Below are 22,400 nucleotides of genomic sequence, written 5' to 3'. Positions count from 1 at the left end.
TAAGCCCTCTTCAGACCTTTATAAAACAACAGCCTAAGGCACTAGTAAATACTAATATTCTGTTAAACATCTGGTTACTGTAAAATGGGATTGTCTTTATTTTCAAACAGGAGTTTACAAGCAGATTATCAGCTGCTGCCTGGCTGTTATTTTATACTCTCCAGCAATCCACTATGCATAGGCGCATTGCTCCGCCTGAATGGCATTTTTCTATACTGTCAGTGAAATTTTAAGTAGAAACAGCGGCTCACATGGCAGAGGGAATGATATGATCAGGGTCTTCTCTTTCTGCTGCGAATCTCCATATGTCCATAAGCTCTGAGTGTCTCATGTCTTTAATGCAGTTATTCTTGCAAGGTCTGTGTGAGTTGGCACAGATGACTGTCCCCATTCCCTGCACAGAGGGACTGTGAATGGGGACAATATAAAACAACCTCTCACAATGTAGCACAAACAGTTGAGGTTTAGATCTTTGGCCAAGAACGAAGCTTTGCATACCTAATTCAAGAGAAAGATTTCCTTCGCTCCGCCAAGGGAAAAAGCCCTTTGTCTGGGACAGGACCTCCTATTGCTGTCAGGAGAAGCGGGAAGGAAGGAAGGAAGAAGTCTTGTGGCTCTGGCCACAGCTCCGGCAGGTTTGCAAGCAGAGTGCGGAAAACTATCACGAGTTAAAACTCAAGTTGCCGCATTTTCAGGTGGTCTTAATGCTCTTGGGAGCATGACCTGGGTGGAAGGATGTACTGATCTCAGCCCACAAAGGCATCAGTTCAGTGAATGAGTACGGCTCCTCACCGACAGCGAGCACAAACCTTTCACCTTCGCGCCTTTCTTTATTTAACCTTTAAATGATGTAATTTCAGCTCTTACTTTTTTTTTTTTCCTTTCACTGTGTAGGCAGCTTAGGCTAACCGCAGCCTGCAGCACCAGGGGAGCCTCTGGGGAGGGGGCCCAGCCCCCAGCACACCCCCGCTGGCACATCCCCTTTTCCATCTACGACCCCCCCGGCGCACAGCCCGTGCACAAGCACTGGCCGAGAGAAAGAGGAAGGTTGAGGTGTGCATTTTTGTATCTGTGCAGCTGTTCCCAGGCTCTGTATCTGATGCATTTGGCAAGTAAATAACTAGACCTGAAAGTGGAACAATGTACCTGTCAGGGGGGTTAGCTTCTATGGGAAACTCGCGTTTTAGTTTATAAAAAGAAAATTACTCTTAATGAATTCAAAGACGCTTCAAAACAACCCCCTAAAAAAAGAAATCAGTCTTTAAAGTGCACTTAGTTATGTATAATTGATGTCATTAAAGGGATCTTTTGCAGAATTGTTATTTATGTAAAGAAATTACCAGGCGTAGGATTCTGCGTTTGTACCTTTTGAGTCAGCGATCGGGTGAAAAGTCCCTTCCAAATTTAAACTTGCAGTCAGAGGCAACCTGAAGCTTAACTCTGGAAGCCTGACTGTCCAGAGATATTCTGGCTGAGTAGAGAGGATAACACTTCATAATCTGGTATGACTTAAATCTCCTCCATGCCAGATAAGATAGCAAAGGGAGAAAATCAAATCAGGTTTCAGGGAGAGTTATCACACTTCTTTGTAGAAATTTGTATCTAAATCTGCAAACTGAGGAGCCTGTTCAAAACCTCTTAAGAAGGACACACGGGAGGAAAGCTGCCCCTCCGGCTCCGTGTCCCACGTCAGCCTGACTGCTTGAAATCCATGATACCACATTACACACCAAGTGCCCTCCCTCGGCTGGCTGCCCACAACCGCGGATTTCACGTGCCATTCCTTTCCACATCCGCATGCTCCATTCGGTGGGACACAGGCTGCCAGAGCTGCACCAACACATGAGAGCTTCTCCCACCCTTCTTTTTCCATCAGCCACTCTCATCATCAGAAACCCCTTTTTGTTTTCTAGACTAAAAGACACTCATAATTGATACGATACACTTACAGATCTTGGGACATCTGTTCTCTAGCCTGCCTTTTCGACTAGTAGGATATGATTTTATGATGGAAATGTTTCCAGTTTCATTTGCTGGCTGTCAAGCCACAGTGGTGCTGGAGTATTTGCTGGAATAGCCGCTGCCTTGATTTTTTACGATCGAGCGGAAATATTCTACAGGAGCATGGATGTATTCCTTCCCCCAACAGCCGAAGTGCAAGCTTTCATCTTGAGCAGTCCTTCTCCTCTTCCGGACCCTCATCCGAGACAGTCGCTGCTCAGCTCAAGAACAAACAGATGTTTCTCTTGCTACACAGTATGTTGTTTAATCCCACGTCAGGGAACAGTCTGGTGCATTCCCATGCAACTGTCAACTTTGGAAGGTATTTTTCCCCGGATATGTAAGGAAAAGCAGCTGATAACAATATTGGGTTTTACAGCAACTCTAAGCTAATGGCCTTCATGGCTGGATTCTCAAATGTCCTATAGGAAAAGAAATGCAAAATACAGTGCCCAAATTGTAGACGTACAGCTGGAAAGATGAGGTTCTGCTATCACTTTATGGTTTCAGATGTGTAAATCACCCCATATATTCCTCACAGTGACCTGGGCATGGAATGACTACGATTTGGACATCGAAGTGTTCAGGATCAACTCGCAAGCTTCAAGGTCCACATGACCTTAATGAAATCTGGGGATAATCTATGGTGCAGAAGAAAATTCCTGCTTCAGACTATACTGAAGGTCGTGCTCTTCACGTCCTGCGCAGTGTGTAGCTATCGGAAGAGGCAAGCTGTCGTATGGACGTACTAGTGCTCTGTCTGAAGCTGTTCTGCACACGCAGGACACACAGCTGCACCAGGTGAGTCTCTGCTTCATGTGAAGATGGCTCTGCTGGTTCCTGCGTTGCCTCAGGAGAAGGTGCTGCCCAGAGCTGTCTTCAGGCACAACCCATGTCGGTGACACTATGGCCCTTGCCAGGTCAGGGCTTTGCAATCATACACCAGCACGGGGAAGGACTGTCACTTGTTCCACACTCAGACCCAGAGAAGACATTGAAGGTTTGCCTAAATACTGTATCAGCACAATAATTTGCTTTTCCATGAATTTTCCAAAGCAAATTAACATATGTAAGAAATGCAGAGCTATATCTTGATAGGAAATGAAACCAAACTCCTTTTTGAAAACAAACCAACACAGAGCTATATCTTGATAGGAAATGAAACCAAACTCCTTTCTGAAAACAAACCATACACTGTGAGGCAGAGCGATGATCTTTCCACAGGGTTTGTAATCTTTCTGCAGTAAAATAAATGGTGCATTTCCTGGAAGAATTGGAGAGTCCTTGCGAAGCTCCCAGGGGATGTCCAGGGACCTGGCCACCGGCTGGTGAAGCACCTCATGGCCTCAAGCCCACCTGCAGCCAACTTTCCTGCACGGTGTTCGCTACCTCAGCGATGCTTTCTCTGGTCAATATTCTTCACCCGTGGTCCCTTTCAGCCTGCTTACCGTGACCCTTCCCCTGTCATTGAACTGTGTCATTTAAAACACCAACTCTTCCCCCCGCTGACGGTTGCCTGTTTGGGACAGGAGTTAGGATTTAGCGATGCAAAGCTGCCTCTCCCTTCTTCCCATCCCTGGATGTTGCTTTGGAAACACCCTTGCTCCCTGCCAACCCACTGAATGGCAGCCCATAACCAAGAGTCCGACTCCTCTCTCCTAGCAGCAGAGCCATTAGCATCACACACACTATTATCAGTAGCCCTACACGCTGGTCCCACTAAAATCAATTTATCGCCTGAAGTATTTGGCTCATAAAAGGATAGTTTCCTCTTTTTCTTTTACCTTCATAACCAAGGTTATCTGCTCAAGAATGTACAGAGTAAATGAGGTTGTTCGGCTTATGGATACAAATAGATCTTGCTTTTTTGACTTGCAAAATGAATTCCACTGTGACTTCGATAAAACTTAAGTATGCTAATGTTCAGTCAACCAGTTGTCTATTTATTTCTGTTTATGCCAGCATACCCATTAGCAACTTTTTCTTGTTTTCTTTTAGAATATTAAATGGTTCAAACATATTCTAAAAATTAGTTGATTAGCTTGTTAGGGCACATTTCCACTGCTAGTTCCTTCTGTAGCAAAGAGAAAATGAAGGTAATTTTGTTTGCAAGGAACGTATGATTGGAAGCTGACTGTTGAAAGATGTGCCATGTCAATGTAATGAGGGAGTGTAATATCTTAGTTTGCATCAATATGGAAATAACTGTGCAGTTTGACAGACCTGATGCTAAAGGCAGCACCAGAGCACTCATTATGCATTCAGCCTCTGATTATGAAAAATAGTGTGTTTTCTTTTAAAGAGGAATACACATTATCAATCAAAACCGCGCCAATTATTTCCAAAAGGGATCACAGCTAAACAGGCGTGGGGTCTCTTCAAATATAACTGCACCTGAGAAAACAGACAGATATCAAAGTACATGATAGTTTAATTTCATGACAGTTGAATTAATTAGGCAATATAAACTCTGCCTTCCGATTGGCCCGAGCTTTGCTAGGCTGATGCCGCGAGTCGCAGTGACTTTTCTTCACTAAGTAGCATCACTAGTTAGGAGTTTGGTGTCACCTGGGCTGCTGCTCCGTGGATCCCGCTCAGGCAGTCCTGCTAACATGGAGAGTGAAATGCAAAAGTCCTCTCACAGCCGACAGGTTGGACATCATGGTGGGTGCTCAGGACCCCGTTTAGAGCCGCCCCCACTTTCCCGGCGAGGACCGGGGAGCTGCCAAGGAGGAGCCTGGCCCTCTCTAATGGCAGAGAGGGGCTCACAAGGTCCCTTCTGATGGCCCAGCCCCTGCCCCAGCATCCCTGGCAGACGCAGCCCAGGCTCGCAGGGATCCCCTTGTTTTTATTCTGAGGAAGGCATGGGATCGCTGTGTGTTTGCAGACAGCCCACAGCCACAGCTGGGAGCAGGTTAAAAGCTCCCAGCCAACCTGTAAGAAATCAAAAAATGGGCAGTGTAGCCATGAAAATGCTTCCTGCATTTTTCATTTGGTCTTCGTTTGCCAGTAGGAATTGAGGTCACAAAGTCACTGTTTGGGGCAAGAGCACACTTTACTTATGCTGACACAATTTTTTTCTTATTAACCCTTTTTCTCCTGTGCTATTTAAAGCAAAGTTTGCACGGTCTCTGGATCTGCATGAGGTTCAGCTGGGAGAATGCCATGATATCTTCACGGGCAGTAAAAGCCGTTGTTCCAGTCCTGTTGCTGTTCACCCAAATCTCAACAGTATCTTGGCCCCATACACACACAACACCCTGTATTGGTGCTCTTTATTTTGCCTGTAGAGCCCAAAGCATTATTTTGAGCCATAGCCCACAGGAGTTCCTAGCAGAGCTGTGATCTCTCTTGTCTTATTTTCAGCAAATGACTTCTTTAAAATACAGAATCAAGCTGCATTCAGCCATATTAACAGAATGGTCACCAGGCTGTTGTTACAGGTAAGAGAAAGATAAGAGGATAATTGCAAAGTCACCAGACAACATATAGGAACAGAGGCATTTATCTGAAATAAACAACATGAGCAAGGGCTAAGTCTTTTCTTATTGAAACGGTTTGGCTCGCTGTGCTTTATGCAGGGGGGTTCAGAGAGCAAAGGCTGAACATTAGAGCTCAAGGATGTGCCAATAACATTTCCATGTAGTATCTTGCAAGGGAGAGTCACTGCCATACGTCAGAGGTTTCAGCGCAGAGCAGGCAGTACCGTACGAATCAGAAACATCCCTGGCTTTCTCCCCATTCCCTTTCCATTCCATCAATTTGTCCCCAAAGAGACGTCTAAATGAAAGCTGTGTTTTGGTAAATAGGGAAAGTCAGTTGATCATGTAGGATTCCAGTCTGCTTTTGCATTCGAAGGTCTCTAATGTCAAGTTGTCTGTAATTTGTACTGAACCAGAAGCAAAATACTGCTGTGCTGTCACTGGAGTGTCAATGACTTCTCTGCAAAACTGAATCTCTGTGACATTTACACATCCTAAGGACCTGTCTGAGCTTTGCATTCCACTGAGATGATGCAGGAATAACAGTTTCTTCAGGCTTCAAATTGAAGCTCTTCTGGCATTTTGCAGCTATAGCAAGGGGAAAAAAACCCGATAACTTGTAACTGACCTTCTGTTCTGCTTCTTGGGAACAGTACATGCTTCAGAGAGATGTATGGGACTTAGAGGACTGCAGACTTACTGGAGGTACGTAAGTTGCTGTGGAATTAAAACCTAACTGGTTTTGTTGAATTTATTTTCACTAGTCATTTGAAGAGAATATGGGTGTAGAAATGCTAAAGAGGCAAAGCTCAGTGCTAGTTTTCTCAACCACAGGAAACGAAGCAGATGTATTATGTCTTTGTTAGCAAGGTACAAATAAACATAAACTTAACAAAAAAGGAATGTAACCCCCAACTTTCGGTAGGAAATTTCACCAAGAAATCCCAGAAAAACTAGTTCAGAACTGGACTACACTGATTTGTTTAAAGAAAACAAAGAGCCTCCTGGTTTATATGTCTCAGAGGAAAGAATACAGGAAATAAACAAAAGGTTCAATAAATACCGTTCTGTGATTTTGTTAGCATAAAAATGAATGTGGTACACGTTGCATTGTTGAGAGACTGAATACTTCTTCTCCCCATCCATTGTTGTCAATAGATATACCTGTTTAAAGTGGTCCCCCATCACAGTCCATCTTGATCCCTTGCCATTCAACGAAGTTGCAGTCATTTAGAGTACTTATGTATTGCAATAGTTTCTATGACAACAGATGATGATGTTAAGAGTAAAGAATTTTGAGTTGGGTCTATGAATAGGGAGATAAAGACACTGAATTGCAGAAGGAAAGCTTTTCTTCCCAACATTTAGCTTAAATATCTCCGCTATTAAAATTTACCAGCAAATAATGACAATCGTATGAAAAGCAAATACACTCAGACTTTAAGTTTTAGCAAAGCAAATATTTTCCTAAAAAATCTTTACTCTGCAGATTCGATTAGTTCCTGTGCTCCCTGTCTGAGCAGACCAGGTTTTTCTGGCACAAAACCTAAAACTGGAGTCACACCAGCAGCGACTGGCCCTTTCTGTTTCATTGAGAGGAAGGCATGAATGCTAAAAGCCTACAACAGCTCACTGCATGGGATTGAGATCAGCTGAATATTGCTTCCAAACCCTTTCAAACACAAAAATACTATGCTGCTTAATGATGATAGCTCCAAAACCGCAAGACTGGAACTCCTTCACTTGCAGAAAACCTTCCTACTGATGCCTGGGAAGACACCACCTCTCTTCCAGTCCCTCCCCAGTCCCTCCTGTGCAAAGCCCACTTGCTCCATAGTTTCAAGACCCACACTCCTGCCGTTAATTCAGTTTGACTCCTGTTTTATCTCCACGCAAAGCTACATTGCAGCTTGCCTGGGGTTGGGACAGTCTCTTCATCTTTGGGCAGTGCTGAACAGAAAGGAGCCTTGACCTTCAGCTGGCGGCCAGTATCTGACTGTATGATGCAAATAACACATGCCAGGAAAAGTCTTCCCCGGTCGTTAGTAAATGTCATGATTGCAATTGCATATCTACTGCACAAGTTTAGGTTGCATAATTAATTTAGTATTATTTGGACATGGATAATAAATCCTGCTTACCTACAATGGTCCAAAAAGGCCATTAGAAATCCACAGTTAAGAAAGCTTAAAGTTCCTGCCAATCCCAATGGCAGCTGCACGGAGAGAGCGAGGAGAGGATCGCGGTTTCATGGCCAAATTTGCTGTAATCACTAACCAGCGACACCACATCTTGCCAGACCTAACGGACAGCCTGGGAGGTGCTCAGCTCCCACGGCCCAAATCCTGCTGGGAGCAGAGGTTATTCAGAGAGGACATGCTGCCCTGGGCTAGGCGGCAGCGGAGAGCTCGGATACGGGGTGACGGGGGTGGAGGACAGCAGGGATGACGCTGGGGACGACGCTCTGTCCTGCAGAGGGGACCATGCTAGGCTCCTTGCCTCAGGTTGCACACCAAACACGTTCCCCCTTGGTGTAAAAACCATAAAGCCACCATAGATTTAGCCACTGAGCTTACAACTGTAGCCAGCCCCAACCTGTTTTATCATTCTGGAGTGGATATGACAGAATAAATCCCAAACCCTTATTTTCTACAGCTGTCGAGTACCATTGCTGCTCTGGCTTCCTACTCTGCTCACAAGCAGGACAAAATTTACTGACAGAAGGATTTTTTTGAAAGTAAAACAAGACGAGTCCAGTTCTGTTATGGGCTAATCTGGGCTAAAGCATGTGCCAGCTCTCGTAACCTTCTCATGCCTGCACTTTGTTTTCCACTAAATGTCAGCTCTGATAGACTAGCCTGCTCATCTGAAAGGGCAGGTTTTTGCTTCAATAAAAACAAACCTAGTTAAAAAGATAGACAGTACCTCAATAAAAAAATACCATGGACGCATGAAATGTTCAGTCTTAATTGGTATGGCTATACTGCACCGTTTCCTTGCTGGCATATGCTAGCGGAGAATACTTGTTGTCAGGGGATTTTCAAGGTTATAAAGCATCTTAAAGGTGTTGGGGAGTGTGTAAATTAAGCAGCTACAGGTAGGTAATGTTCCCATGATGTCAGGACTAAATATGCTGGTGCCTCCAGGTAAGAATTTACCACGGTATGGAGTACACACCGGGGGCCTGATCCTCAGTTAATGTAAATCCTGTTAGCTCCATTGGCTTTACTACATCCATTCACATCCACTGCATTTTGGATTCAGAGGTCCAGCCTTGCAATTAAATGCCTAGAATACTCTAAAGCACAAGGAGGCTAGAAATTAAACCTCCCCCACTCTCAGTAGCCAAGACTTTCAGCTGGATGCTTCCCCTCCAGAGGGACATGGTGCCTCGCCGGGTGCCAGCTCATTTCCTCGGGGCCGGGGAGCGCGGACTTTTGGCAGGACAGCGAGCGCACAAACTGCTCCAGCACAGCCCCACCTGGAAGCGATGCAGCCAAATTAACAGCGCTTCTGTTGCAATAAATTGTCCTCAAAGGAAATGCGGGTATTTAAGTGGGGCATTATTTACTGGATTGGGGAATGAGGAAGCCAGAGGAAAGAGGAGCCCGATTCACTCATTTTGAAAAGGATGAATGAAATGGCAGGAGCCTTCAATTTTTTTACTGGAGATGTAAAGCAAAGTGAAATGCATGGGGCTCAGCACCACAAGTCCTCTCCTTCTTCCCTGGAAGGATGGCACTTGCCCGAGCTCTTTGTCTTGGTGGTTAAGTCTCAAGCATCTGCCTCCCTGTCTCCTCGTCAAGACATGGGAGATCCGATGAGCTGATCTCAGTGTCCCCTTGCACCAGCCCGGCTGCATCACAGCCACAACTATCTCACCAGCCGCCCTGGATCAGCCCATGGTGAAGTGTGGGACCCTCGCAGCTCCCCATCCCGCCGAGGTACGGGGGTAAGTGGATCCGACAAGGCTGGACCAGCAATGGTGTCGCTGGGAAGGACAGGCACAGGGGTAGCGCGCCTGGCTCAGGCTCACTTATTCCCTCTGGACTCTCTCCATAAGAAGAGCTGCTGGAAAAGTATTTAGGGAAATCTTGTAAGCATTAGCAGCATGATGGAGCTCTGCAGCCTTCGTGTAAATGTTATTCTGGGTTAAAAGCTTTTGATGAGTATGTTATAAACACAAGTATGTCCATGGGGATTGTTAACTCTTCCTTTGCCAAAGTAACATCTCTTATTACTGAGCACGGGAAACTTGCAAAATGAAGTATAGCGATGTCGGTTTATTGGTACTTGCTGCACTTTGGGTGTTAATTTAAATCATGGGTGAATACAGGATAGAGGACTTGGTAATGTATAAGCTCCTTCCCTAACTAAGAAGTTGGTGTTACAGCACGATGTTAACGCAAAGAGCAGCCCTAGTGAATCTGGGGGTCGGCAGCACCTTGTTGGTGTAGGTGCCGGTGCCTGCCAGGACACATCCTGACCACCGTGGACAGCCACTCCAAACCCTTCTGCTGCCCGCTGCATCAGGTATCATGCCATGATTGCCATCAACGGCCGGCAAACCTCCACTGCAGGCACGGAGAGGCTCTGCCTGGACCAGGGACCAAGCCTCCTCCCTCATGGGGAACCAAGGGTCCCTTCCCCAAGGGCTCTGGACCAGGGCCAATGAGCCAAGCCAGGGTCTGGCTTTAAGCAGCACCAGATCTCACCAAAACAGGGCACACTGTCACTGCAGAGCCAGGCTGGGAGCTGCCTGCCTGATACACACGCAGTCACCTGAAAATACCAGCACAGGGAGGACATCCCTTAGGAAACACAAACACCAAAGAAGTAGAAATGCTTCCAAACCCTGCCGTGGCCTAAAAGCTCATACCTGGATGCTGTTTGTGCCCATGAGGAGGACTTAGCCTCCCAGCTTATGGAAAGTTGGCTTTGGAAGCAGTGCAGAGCAGATCTTAAACGTATGTCCATGGCAGGTGCAAGGCAAGCAGTGCTGTCATGCCCAGAGCATGGGCATTTAACTGACTTTGGGCAGGAGGGACACAGCCCCTCAGATTTCCTTGGGGATGGGGGCTCATGTAAGACTGGCTCACTTGCTCCTCTCGGGAGATTTGGAAGGTACTGAGAAGCACGGACATGAGCTCTCCCCATCCGGCGTGGCAGCCCACGCAGTGCTGGGGAGCCAAGGGTGGAGGGGAAGGTCACCAGCACATGCCAGGAGAACATCCTGCGGCCACAGCAGTGGGGACAGCAGGGAGATCAGCCTTCGGGGGGGATGCATCAGCTCACGTGCCGCTGCCGCGTCTTCTCCCGCTCGGGGGAACAAATTACCCTCATACTTCTAACATTAGCAGCCATTTCCATAACCAATTAACCTCTGCGTTATACCATCAAGCATCTGAAAAAGGTGTTGTGACACAGTTATTAAAGGATGGAAGGGACTTGTTGGCTGGCATACATAATAAAGGGCGGCCTTGCTTTCCGACTAGAATTTCTGAACAGGGACAGATGAAGCAAAATCCTTACAAACCAGAAACATTTCACACTGGTTTGGGAAGGATTTGTTCTGGGTTTATAAAGCATTTGCAATTTAAATTTTTGGATTTATTCATTTGATTTTAAAGAAAGATTTATTTTCTAGCAAATGACTACAGAAATTGTTTTCCACACTTGTCACTTTCTACTACTTGCTTTTTTGGCTTTCTTTTTCCCCCCATCAAGCTGATGAATCCTGGTTCAGGACCAAACAGCCCTAAACATCAGTCTGGATTTGCTGTTGGAGACCTGCCTTCTCCTTTCCTTCCCAGGAACTGCGGCAGACGGTGAACTTCATTTGTGCCAAAGGACCCCACGGAGCTACCATGGCTCCTCGTCCCCACGCTCGGGCAGGACCAGCACAGCAAGGATGCTGCAGCCCCCCACCAGAAATGTATGAACCTCGATAAGATCATCAACCTTGCTAAAACCTTCCCTGGCTGTTCTGCCGTCACAGGGCCATGCAGGGGTGGCATGATGCAGGGGAGGTTTAAGAGAAGACTACAGGTTAATTGCTATCCAGGTAATACGAACAAGATGAGACTGTTCAACTGGAAAACAGAAAAAAGAAAAAAAAAAAGGCTATTTCTTTGTAAAGGAACTTGTGGCTTTCCTTTATAGGCCTCTTGTTGTTCTCAGCCAAGATGCTTCACCCTTGCCGGCCTGGGGAAAGCCAGTGAAATCCCCAACTTGTAACAACTTGTTGTAACATGCAAAAACTGTCCATAGATGTATATTTTTAGTAATGCTTAAACCTGCTACACATTCCATATTCATTTGTGTGCCTGCTCCATAGCTGTTGAGGGAATTTATTTTTTTGTACAGTTTGCTCTCTTAAAACTCCTTTGCTTTATCCATGCATGCATGCACGCACACAGGCACGCAGAGTTTTCTGTTCAAATCCCTGCACTAAGGCTGCCACCGTCCAGGCTGCCGAGGACAGTGGAATCATGATGCACTTGCAGCACTGCTGGGACAGGCTACATGTGAATCAAAATATTTCACCAATATCTGGTTTTATGGCAAAAAAAATTAGAAATGTTCAGCTGGAGTGAATGGTAGAAGAGGGAGCATTTTCCAAATAGCTCTACAGCTTTTTTTTCTTCCTAATTTCCCCTTTTTTAACACAGATGACAGCTTCTGTATGGTTTTATTTCCCATTTTTGCAGTGGGGAGGACTTGACAAGGAAGGGTTAGGCCAACAACAGCCATCCCGGTTTTTATTTAGGAAACTAGACCGACACTTTTATTTAAAGATCAAAGCAAGGCAAACACCATGACTCTAAGCCTCTTGTCTTTTTTTTCCATCAAAGAATGCTATGGAGTTTACTTGTGGTGCTACTAATGAGGTAACTTCAGCACGGATTTCACATTATTAGCACTCTATCTAGTAGAAGCCGATGATCTTTGGCCACTGTAAAACATGATTCCCAGGCCAGGTGTTGGGCTCTCAGCCAAAATGTTGTGTTTTTCCCAACACTGCACTACAAAGGGCCTCAATGATGATAGGAAAGATATACTTCCTTTAGGGATCAGAGATAATTAACTCTTTATAGTTGCTCTTTTATTATTGCTGAACCCATGCCAAACTTTTGCATTGCTTTACCCAATAAAAGTACCTCCTGCACTGCTGGTAGTATCCAAATTACTTTTTTCATTCATTAACAGTCAGGCCTTTAACTGCATTTTGAACTTCTCTGTTGTAAAAAACTCTCAAAATTAGTCATTCCTGAGCATTTACACCACATGCTTCTCTTTAGTGTCCAAACTTTATAACATAATTGTTCTTACCAAAAGGGAGGAATTTAGAAAATATACAAAGAAGTCAAAATAACAACAGCATATGTTTCATACAGCCACCTAAGAACCATAATTAAGGTAGAGTGCTATTATGCTGCCACAGCATTGAATTAATAGATTTACAGATTCATTAATAATAACAATAATATCACTGTTCACTTGCAAATCTCCAAGAACGCTATGAAAGAGGGCAGCATCATCATTCCAGCTTTGCAGATGGGGAAACGAGAAAATGACTTGCCCGGTGCTAACACAGCAGCATCAAAGCCAGGACCAGAGCTCAGCTCTCCCTCACAACTGACCACACTCTGTCCGTTGGCTTCTTCTGCCCTTGCCCAGACCGGGCACTGGACCTGATCCGGCTCCGGGTGCACGTTTAAACCTGGTGAGAAGATGGCAGACCTCAGCCCTTGCTTCCGAGCAGTACCAAAAGGAGCTGTTTATCTAGGGGGGGAACGCACACTCCAATTATCCTGTCTTCTCCTTGGTGCCTGAATGTCTTCTCTTCCACTCTCTTCCCAGGAAGAAGTGATGTGCGTATGAGGGCATCACTCTGTGAGCTGGAGGTTCCTCTGAGAAGCGCAAGGCCGAAGGGTTGCTTCGTTTCCCTGACAGTGAACCTGCCCAGCTGTATTCCAAAACTTCCTTCTGATGGAGCCAAATGCCCTAGCGAGGAGGTACCCAACCTCCGCAGTTACTAGAGGGCCAGCTTTCAGAGCGGGGGTTGCTGTACGGTTAAGTGTGCGTTGCCACTTGTCACCATCTCATACACTCAACCGTTAAATTAACTTGCAGAGGCAAGTACTGTTTTTCTCAGAGGCCATTTTTAACATTTGCCTTTCAAAAGCTAGTGAAAAGCTATATAGCAGCCTACAGGAAAGAATGTAAGGAAAAAGCAACACAAGAACAAGGCCATGAAATGTTTATTTTCCTCAGCTCTGTAACCCTGATCCTCAATCTGAGAGGCACCGAGGGCAGCCCCAGGACTGATGTTGCCTGCCTGGGTGCAGCAGAGGAGCGCTGCTGTCCCATGGCACTGAATTTACATGTCCCCAGGAAGGGGACTGTGCCTCAGAGCCAAGCCCGTGGCCAAGATCCGCCCGCTCCACTTGCACAATATTGCTAGAGACACTTAGACGGCCGTCACCTCTCTCCCCACTCCAGGATGGGGACATTTGGAGGTGGGATATATAAGGAGAAGCGTGCATGAAACGTAAATTAGTCTATGAAGGTTCCTGGGGTCCCTTGTGCTGAGGCGCTGTAATAACCATCACCTGGACAACCCCATGGCAACTGGGCTGGAGTGCTAGTTTCCCTCCCAGCCTTGCAAAGGCAGCGTGCATCCCTCACCCCACCGCTATTGTCTGTGCTGGAGCACCTGCCACCGGGGCAGCAGTCCTGCTCTCGGAAAGACCCGCTGTCCTCAGAAAAAGAAAGTAATGTGTTCCGAGAAACACTGCGTGGTGGATCACTATCCATTCTGCTCCTCAACTTGGTATTTGCAGGGGTTTATTTATCAAAAGCCTCGGAGTTTTCAACTGAAGAGCAGATTGCTCAGTTTATACCATGCAACCAGACGGAATAAAGATTTGCAGATTTGTCACTCAATCCAAATACACAAGGAAATGAAGGGGAAAAAAAAAGATAAGTAATATTCACAGCATTTGGGATTTGCTTTTCTTTTGAAGCTGCATCTGAACACAGACTAAAAACATAATCTTCCCAGATCCAGGCTCCAGGATTTTAATCTGGATTTCTGGCTGATAGCAATTAAAAGCTGACAGCACAGAAGTATTTTATTTAAAAGAATGATTGGCCTAATGATATTCAACTGAAGCATGGCCTCCAGATTGGAGCTGGTCACACGTATAAAGTGCGGGGAATAGCTTAGTTAGTTACACAAGATCACAAAGGGAGTTAATAGAACCGGGATCCACATTCAACGTCTTTTTCATTCTCGGCTCTTTGTTCTACCCATTAGTATACACTGACTCCCTTTGGTAAGATCCTTTGTATTTCCAACTTATCAGGGTCTCATAAATGAAAGTCATGTGCTTTTATCTACTCATTCCCTTTAATAAGTGTCACAAACATTCTGTGTGATTGATTAACTGGTAACAAGAAAGAGACAAAGTAGGAATATGCATATTAGCATATTTTTCTTTGCTCAAAGAAATGCATTTTATACGTACGTGGCACTTATAATATATTAAGCTGCCAAAAGTGTTAAACAAAGGAGGAACTGAATTACAGTACAAAACACAGTGACAAGGCCAAATTTATCCCTGGTGTAACTCACTGATGTCAGCAGAGTTAAACCAGAGATGAAATAGGCTCACTACGTGTACATGAAACACCCCAGTAAGCACAGAGGGATATTCATAGATTTTGCAGCCAGAAGGGACCGTTATGATCATATCGTCTGACTTCCTGCATAAACACAGGCGAGAAAATTTTACCCATTTCCCCGTTACGCACACAGATGATCGACTGAAAGATTTTATTCCTTTGGCGCTGGCAGGGGAGTTGCTCTGGTACTGCTACGGGAAGATGCGGCACGCCGCTGTAAGGTGCTGAGCATCCTCCCCTCGCTCCCGACGGCACTGGGAGGTTTTGCTCAAACAGTTTATGCTGCGTTTGTCACGGCAGGGGTTGCAGGTAGAGGGGGAAAGGGCTCGTTGCACCCAGTTTGCGAGAGCTTTCACTGCGAGGGTTTTTGCCTGTAACACAAACCTGCTGCTCCTCTCTGCAGTGAGGCTTGACGTTAACATAGGCTGAGGTGTGAAATACTGAGATTCATGCTGGGTAGATGGGGAGGATGAATTCCCCTGTTCTAGGCAGGAAGGACTCTTTCACAAACAGGTAGGAAAGGGACCTGGCAGCGGTTAGCTTTGCGATGGGAAAAAGCACTTGATTAATATCTCTCTATATATATATTATAGACAAGGCAAAAGTGTGTATTACCTAAGACATCGTTTACACAACAAAACAGGCAGCGTGTGCAGTCACACCACAGAGATCTTTGGGGCAGGTACAATTTACAGCAACCTCTGGCCAAGGAGAAACCTCACATCTAGCAAAGCCACCAACCCTCTCCCCGTCTCCCAGAACCTAGGAAACACGCACTATCAGTTTTAATTTACCTGAAGGCGTACCCAGACTTGCTGATGGGAAGGTGCAGAGAAGAGGGATAAGACCATAACTCCCATTTCTCTTGGCATCATCTGAGAAGTGATTAACCATGAGTGCCACGGCTGTGACGCTCAGCTCTACGTGAGATTCGCTGCACAATTGCCCTACGTGCAGCTCTTTGGGTAGGAAATGAAAAGGTGAAAGTCACTTGTTTGTTGTATGCAAGAAGGAATAAATTCTGTTCAACTGCATTTACTGGCATGCTACCTCTGCACAGCTTCATAGGTGCCAGTCTCAACCTGAACCTTAACATTTCTTTGACATTTTACTGTTTGTACAACTCACTGAATGTGTTTGCTGTTTCGGCTGCTAAGAGAGCTCCTTGCCCTCCAGACAACCTCTGCCACCACCAGTGAAGCGATTTCTTCCCGTGATTCACAGTGATGCGTTCCTACAGATCCTTCCATACAAGGACCTCACTTTTCACATTTATTGATGAATTAAGTTCTGTGAGGTGAGTATTACGATTCCTGTATTACGATGGGAAGTTGAGTCATGTAACAGACTTAGTATCATTTTTACTCTTTGCAAAGCTAGACCAAGAGCTAGAATGTTATCTTGCATCTCTGAAGACTTTGCTTGAACCAGAGGATGCGTCTTCCTCACATACAGTACCACCCTGGATGATTTCCCACTCTGCTGTTCAAATGCAGCTGAAAAACAAGCCAGTCTCTGCCCTTACACTGCAGTTTGTATTTACAAAGAAGTACTGCACAAGCACAAACCCATTAGCATTCATAAAATCTATATATTTCCTAACGTATCCAACTCCTTATACCTCCTGAACCCCTGACCATGCTAAGTCTGAGAAGATCTCCAGAATAATCGTGCTACGCACTCCCAGATCTGGTGTCTGCTCTCAAAGCCAGTCTTTCAGAGGGACGTGCACATTTGCAAGATTATCTTTTGGCTTCTGGTAGCAGAAATCAGAAACAGATTATTTGAAATGAGGAGCATCTACCATTTTAGCTCCAGGCCAGGTGGACATGGATGACCTAAAAGGATATATTTAGCAATGAACACTTCAGACCGCAGCGCATATGTGTTACTAACTGTTAATCATGTCTCCTTCCCCCAAATTGGCCAACCAAGAGGACACCTGGCAATTCTGGAACATTCCTATTAGATTACTAATATCAATATTAAGTGAAAGAGCTTGAAGAATGTCACATTAGTTTCTGATGGCTCCCTTCCGCCATACTTCTGGCCAGCAAGCTTTGGCAGATGTGACTCCATTCTGTCCAAATGCAATTCAGTGTTTAAGAATGTGCTCACTTTCCTGGGACCATCTGTTTACTTTTCTGCTGAAGGAACTCCAGCCTCTTTGGCAACCTCATTGTATTGTACTCAATAAATCCTGACATGTAGCAAATTTTTTTTGGCAGATCTTGAATCTGAATGCCATCCAAATTGTTCATTATTGATATTAAAACCGATTTGTGCATCACCAACCATTAAAGGAATGTACTAAATATCTGCATGAATGAGAAACCGAGTAGTCCATCAGAATACATTTATCAACAGTAATGTTAAAATGAAAGAACAGTTCTATGACTTTTCCTCCTATTGCAAAAGCCCACCTCTAAGAATAGTTACTTATTTCCTTTTCTCAGGATGCAAAATGTACAAAGAGCTAATGTACAAATTGAAAAGTCCAAAGAAACATTTCTGTCCCAAAGTGCTACCTCATATGGTCCAACACAAGCAGTGTAGAGCAGAAAGGTAGCACCTTGCATCTGTTCCTAGCTCAGCCACAAATCCACTGTCTGACCATAGCAAAGCCTTTGCATCCTGTATGGGTTTGATTTCCTCTTCAAGTAGTTGTCTAGCCTGTAGGATCTTCAAGGCATCATTAGGCTTATAAAATAGTTAATGTGAATTTTCAGTCCTCTAACTACTGTACTCTGATGTCGAATATTCGTAGCATGACAAAGTATAATGAAGTTTTAAAGTATTGTTGAATATCTAAAAAAAAATAATGATGTGTACTTTCTGTATGTGTAAAGTGTATACTCACATTATCTTTAATTAAAAATGAGTAATTTTCTAGATAAAGACACTGGTGTAAAATTAAGTTTACCAGACTTATTTTAAAGGACCCATTTCCGTTGGAGTTTTGCTTACATACTGTAGGATTATTGGGCTCCAGTTGTTGCTGGTGTATCAGTTGTCAGCACTCAGACTCCATTATATATTTCACGTGATTTTTCACATAAACTTGCAGAAGCTTTAGAAAAACCCAATCAATCGATCTCCCATAAAGGAATGGACTTCATTTTTTATCAAAAAAAAAATCAATACTTAGTGAATGTAACAATCTATCCTGACACACCACACTGAGAACAAGGATTCTGTTGAAAATTCTTCATCTTTCCTTTTTCCCTTCTGCTCTGGTAAGTATTAAAAATTCTGACCTGAAGTATTTGCCCTTTATAGTGTGTTGGACACTGCTGATGAGTAGAAATTGGACAACTGTTGCAATAGCACCCATATTGTACAGTCCCATATAAGCAGTTGGATCCAAAACCAAGGGTTGGCTTCAGAAAGAGCATCATCATGTTGCTTCCTTTTCTTTTTTTTTTCCTTTACAACAGGTGGCTCAGGAAGGTCTCATTTCCAAAGAAGCTATTCTCCTTCTCAATACGTCGAGCGAGTACGCAGCCTCAACAGCACGGTAAACTTTTGAACTTCTCCTATATATTCTCCAGACGCACTCGCAGATTCCTCCCCAGTTAATCTAATGCTGCTGAAAGACTGCAGATTGATAGCTCAGGACGCCGAAGCCTGTTGTTACACGCAGGGAATTATTCAGTAGGATAAATGCTTCCTCCCACCGCCCCGTCACGGTGACTCCAGCCCCGAGAGCAGCCAGCTGAGGGCTGGGACAGGAGCGCTGCCTCCACACCAGCTCCAAAATCTGTCTCCTCGTTGATTTTGGTGCCAGCCAGAGAACTACCATGGATTTTAGGATGTGGATATCTCTCCACTAGAAAATGAAGGGATGCTGCCAGCATTTCTAGATCTCTGTTAACAAATCGGCTCCATCACAAGAGGCACACAGCAGTTTCAGCAAGTAGCCTCCCAGACTCAAGTCAACTCACAAGGGTGTTAAGGAAATGTGTTAACAATATCACCATGTGTGACAGGAGAGCTATACGTTTAATCATCTCTGCTTCTTCAGGTGATCACTCTCTCCCTCTCCCGCTTTGCTCCTCCAGTCACAGGGCAGGCTGTGCAGCAGAGTAGGGGAAAGCAGTTAGCTGGCTTTTGAGCAACCTGTATTTCCTTATCAAGACCGGCATTTTTTATCGTTGCCGTTCTTCTGGTTTGTCTCACTTTCACCAAACTGCTGGGCCTGTTAAATGACCAGAGGATCACTCCAAATATTTCAGATGGGATTAAAAAAAATATCTCTGATATCCTGCTTTTTGCTGTTAAAACCTCTTCTCCTCTCCAACTGGCCATGTCCCCCCCACAGAGGCTGACAGTCAACAGTTCCCATTTTCCTCGGCACATGAGTGCAAAAGCTTCTTCTTGTGCCTCGCGTACACACTGCGAGTGTGAATCCATACGAATCAGTGCAGTGGGAACACAGGTGAAAATTGGAATTGATCAGTTAATAACTAAATAGGTAAAGGTCCGTCCTGAAGGCAGACCTTCTGCTCCTGGTCGGTCATTACTGCGTGCAATCTCCTGGCTTCACTAGGGCAGGCATCACACAAGGTGGTACACGAGGAGCTTGGTACTCCTTTGCATATTTATGGGGATCTTCTGCTATATGAACTGGCAACTTTGCTATCCATCCTGTTCTGTCACTGTCTCCATTAAATGCTCATATAACCTAGGGTTGTCTAACTGGCTAAGAGGACAACCACGTGGATGTCAGGAAATCTGTATTTTATCTCACGTATGATGTTGGATAATGGATTCTCCACAGCTTTGGATTTCCATATGTAAATTTGGGATACTAATTCCTAACCTGTTCTTGGAATTTGTGAAGCTTAACGCATGGGAAGTTATACCTAATTAAGCAGAAGTGATTTGTATAGGAGAAGAGGCTGGCTCTGATTTGTGCTCTGGTATTTTGACATGATCTTTCCTCAAACTATTTCTGCTAAAAGGGCTAAGGTTCCAGCACGGCTGGTAACATCCACAATCCCAGGTATAATATCTTTGCAAGTCACTACATAATGCTGTGGCAGATAATTCTGACAGCCAGCTCCCACAGGAAATAACAGCAATCAGAAACCCGAACACCTTCCACTAAAAGTACAAGATGTACTTCTGAACTTGCCTTCTCAATCATAAAGGCTCAGCAGCATGTACATTAGAAACAGAAACAAAACCTTTCCAAATAAAACACCGTGGTGCTTACAAAAGGGAGGACGGGAGAAAGAAAGCGTCTGAAAGATGTTAGTCATCTCTTTTGGTACGCTGCTCTGAAGCACATCAATACTGTGGCGGTGGGAATGGTACAAGAAATGACACGGCCTTACAAGTGCAAGCAGGGCTTGGGGCAAACGCTGATGGCTAGCTATGATACACTTCTGTGTAAAAATAGAGTCAATAAAGACTTGCTCCCCTGCAAAGACTGCAGCTCTCATTTCTTAGGAGCAAAGCTGCAGCTACACCATGCACCAGATGGTACGAAAAGCACTGCAGTTCAATAGCACCTTCTATCTGCAAGATACTGTTATTTAGCTGCTCTACTCCTTCCAGTGAAGCGTCATAATGAAATGGAAAACAGATGATTTTTTTTGCCTGTAGAACATGAAAATAATTGATTTAGGACTATAATTTCTACTGGTAGGACTGTGGAAGTCTCAAAAACTCCTTAGAAGCTGGGAGTGGAAAGATGACTCAGTGTTGCTCACTCTTATTCTACTTATCCTTTTTCACCAAATATCCTCTGCTGGCCACTGTTACAGAGAAGGTATGAAGATATTGGGCTTTGGGAATCTTTGGTCAGCAGTGACGTGACGAGTCTTCCATCTTCATGGTGTAACTCACATTGGTTTCATTGTGAAACCTATGTGTTGGAAGTAGAACAAGCAGCGGCCCGGCGGTGTAAATGCCCCTGGCAAGCACAGGGACTACAGATAAATGACAGCTGGTGGCTTTTTCAGGAAGGCCTCTCTTCTCTGCAAGAAGTATTTTCAATGTACTGGGTGAAAGCACTTATAAGGGTAAAAACATGATCGTGACCACTCCTGCTCTTTTATTTCAAGCTTTTGTATGTTCTTTCCTCCAGCTCTACTTAATTTATAATTATTTGTAGTGGTTCAGATGTTGAAGTGGAATAAGATAATCTTACTTCAGAAGCGTTTAATATATTTCCTCACAAAACAATTGTCATATACTGACAACAACACATGACCTTTCGATGGCTGCAATAACAATCTGGGCTATATGGAATCCTGTACACACTCACGGAATGCTTTGGCTGAAGGCATACACCTCTACCTCAGCAGTAGTTTTAGGTGAACAAGTTTATGAGGCTGGAATTTGACCCGAAAGAACTATAAATGATTTTCACTATAGATCTACTTCAGCTGGAAGATTATTTGATCAAACCTCAAATGGGTTTTAATTAATTCAGCAAATATTGAATCCACTAACAACTGTTGCGTAGAAAGTAAATTCCACAGGGCAGGGATAGATATTATCTGTGTGTTAGGTATTACACATAACATATTGACTACCTCAACAGCAAAAAGGAATCTAGACTGTCAGTTATTGAACACAGAATTCAGCGATTTTTTTAATCCGAGGATCTGATCCAAATACATATTGTGAATATGTTGGTAAATATAATTAAGCTTCGATTTTATTGTTATATAACAACATAATAAAATACATCAAAGGCCATATAGCGCTCCCAGGTCCCCGCTTTTATTATTCACCCCTCACATTCTCCGAGAGTTTACAAGACCCACTGGCCTTTTAGCGGGGCTTAGCGTGCTGTGGGCACAGCAGTGGTCATTGCCAATAAGGGAACGATAAGCCTAGGAGTTGTGGTCAGATGTTTTTGGTTCCCCAGCCAGAGCAATCAGGTGCCCGTTTACCCATGAGCTGGTTGGGATAGCCTGTGTTGATTTTGCTTGAGCCACTGTGTCCCTCTTCTTCCTATCATTTGTGCCGCAGTAGCGTGCAAAGGTGCATTCACATCTCAGATGGTCAGTGGACAGCAAGGAAGGTGCAGATCAGGCTCCAAGAGCGTACAATGAAACCAAGAGACAGTCGTAGCTGATGGGAACCACTATGTGGAACCTCCTGGCTGGGCTGATTGTCCCCCTTGTCCCTAATCTCTGTGTCCACGGAATAGCTTTTGCCTGCTGGCAGCGGCCACTTCTGGATGCTGCCTTCTCTGGGTGTGCCAGTCCT

The sequence above is a fragment of the Balearica regulorum genome, chromosome 7 (genome assembly GCF_011004875.1).
Source record: "Balearica regulorum gibbericeps isolate bBalReg1 chromosome 7, bBalReg1.pri, whole genome shotgun sequence".
Classification (NCBI taxonomy): Eukaryota; Metazoa; Chordata; class Aves; order Gruiformes; family Gruidae; genus Balearica; species Balearica regulorum.
This window is presented reverse-complemented; position numbering follows the sequence as displayed.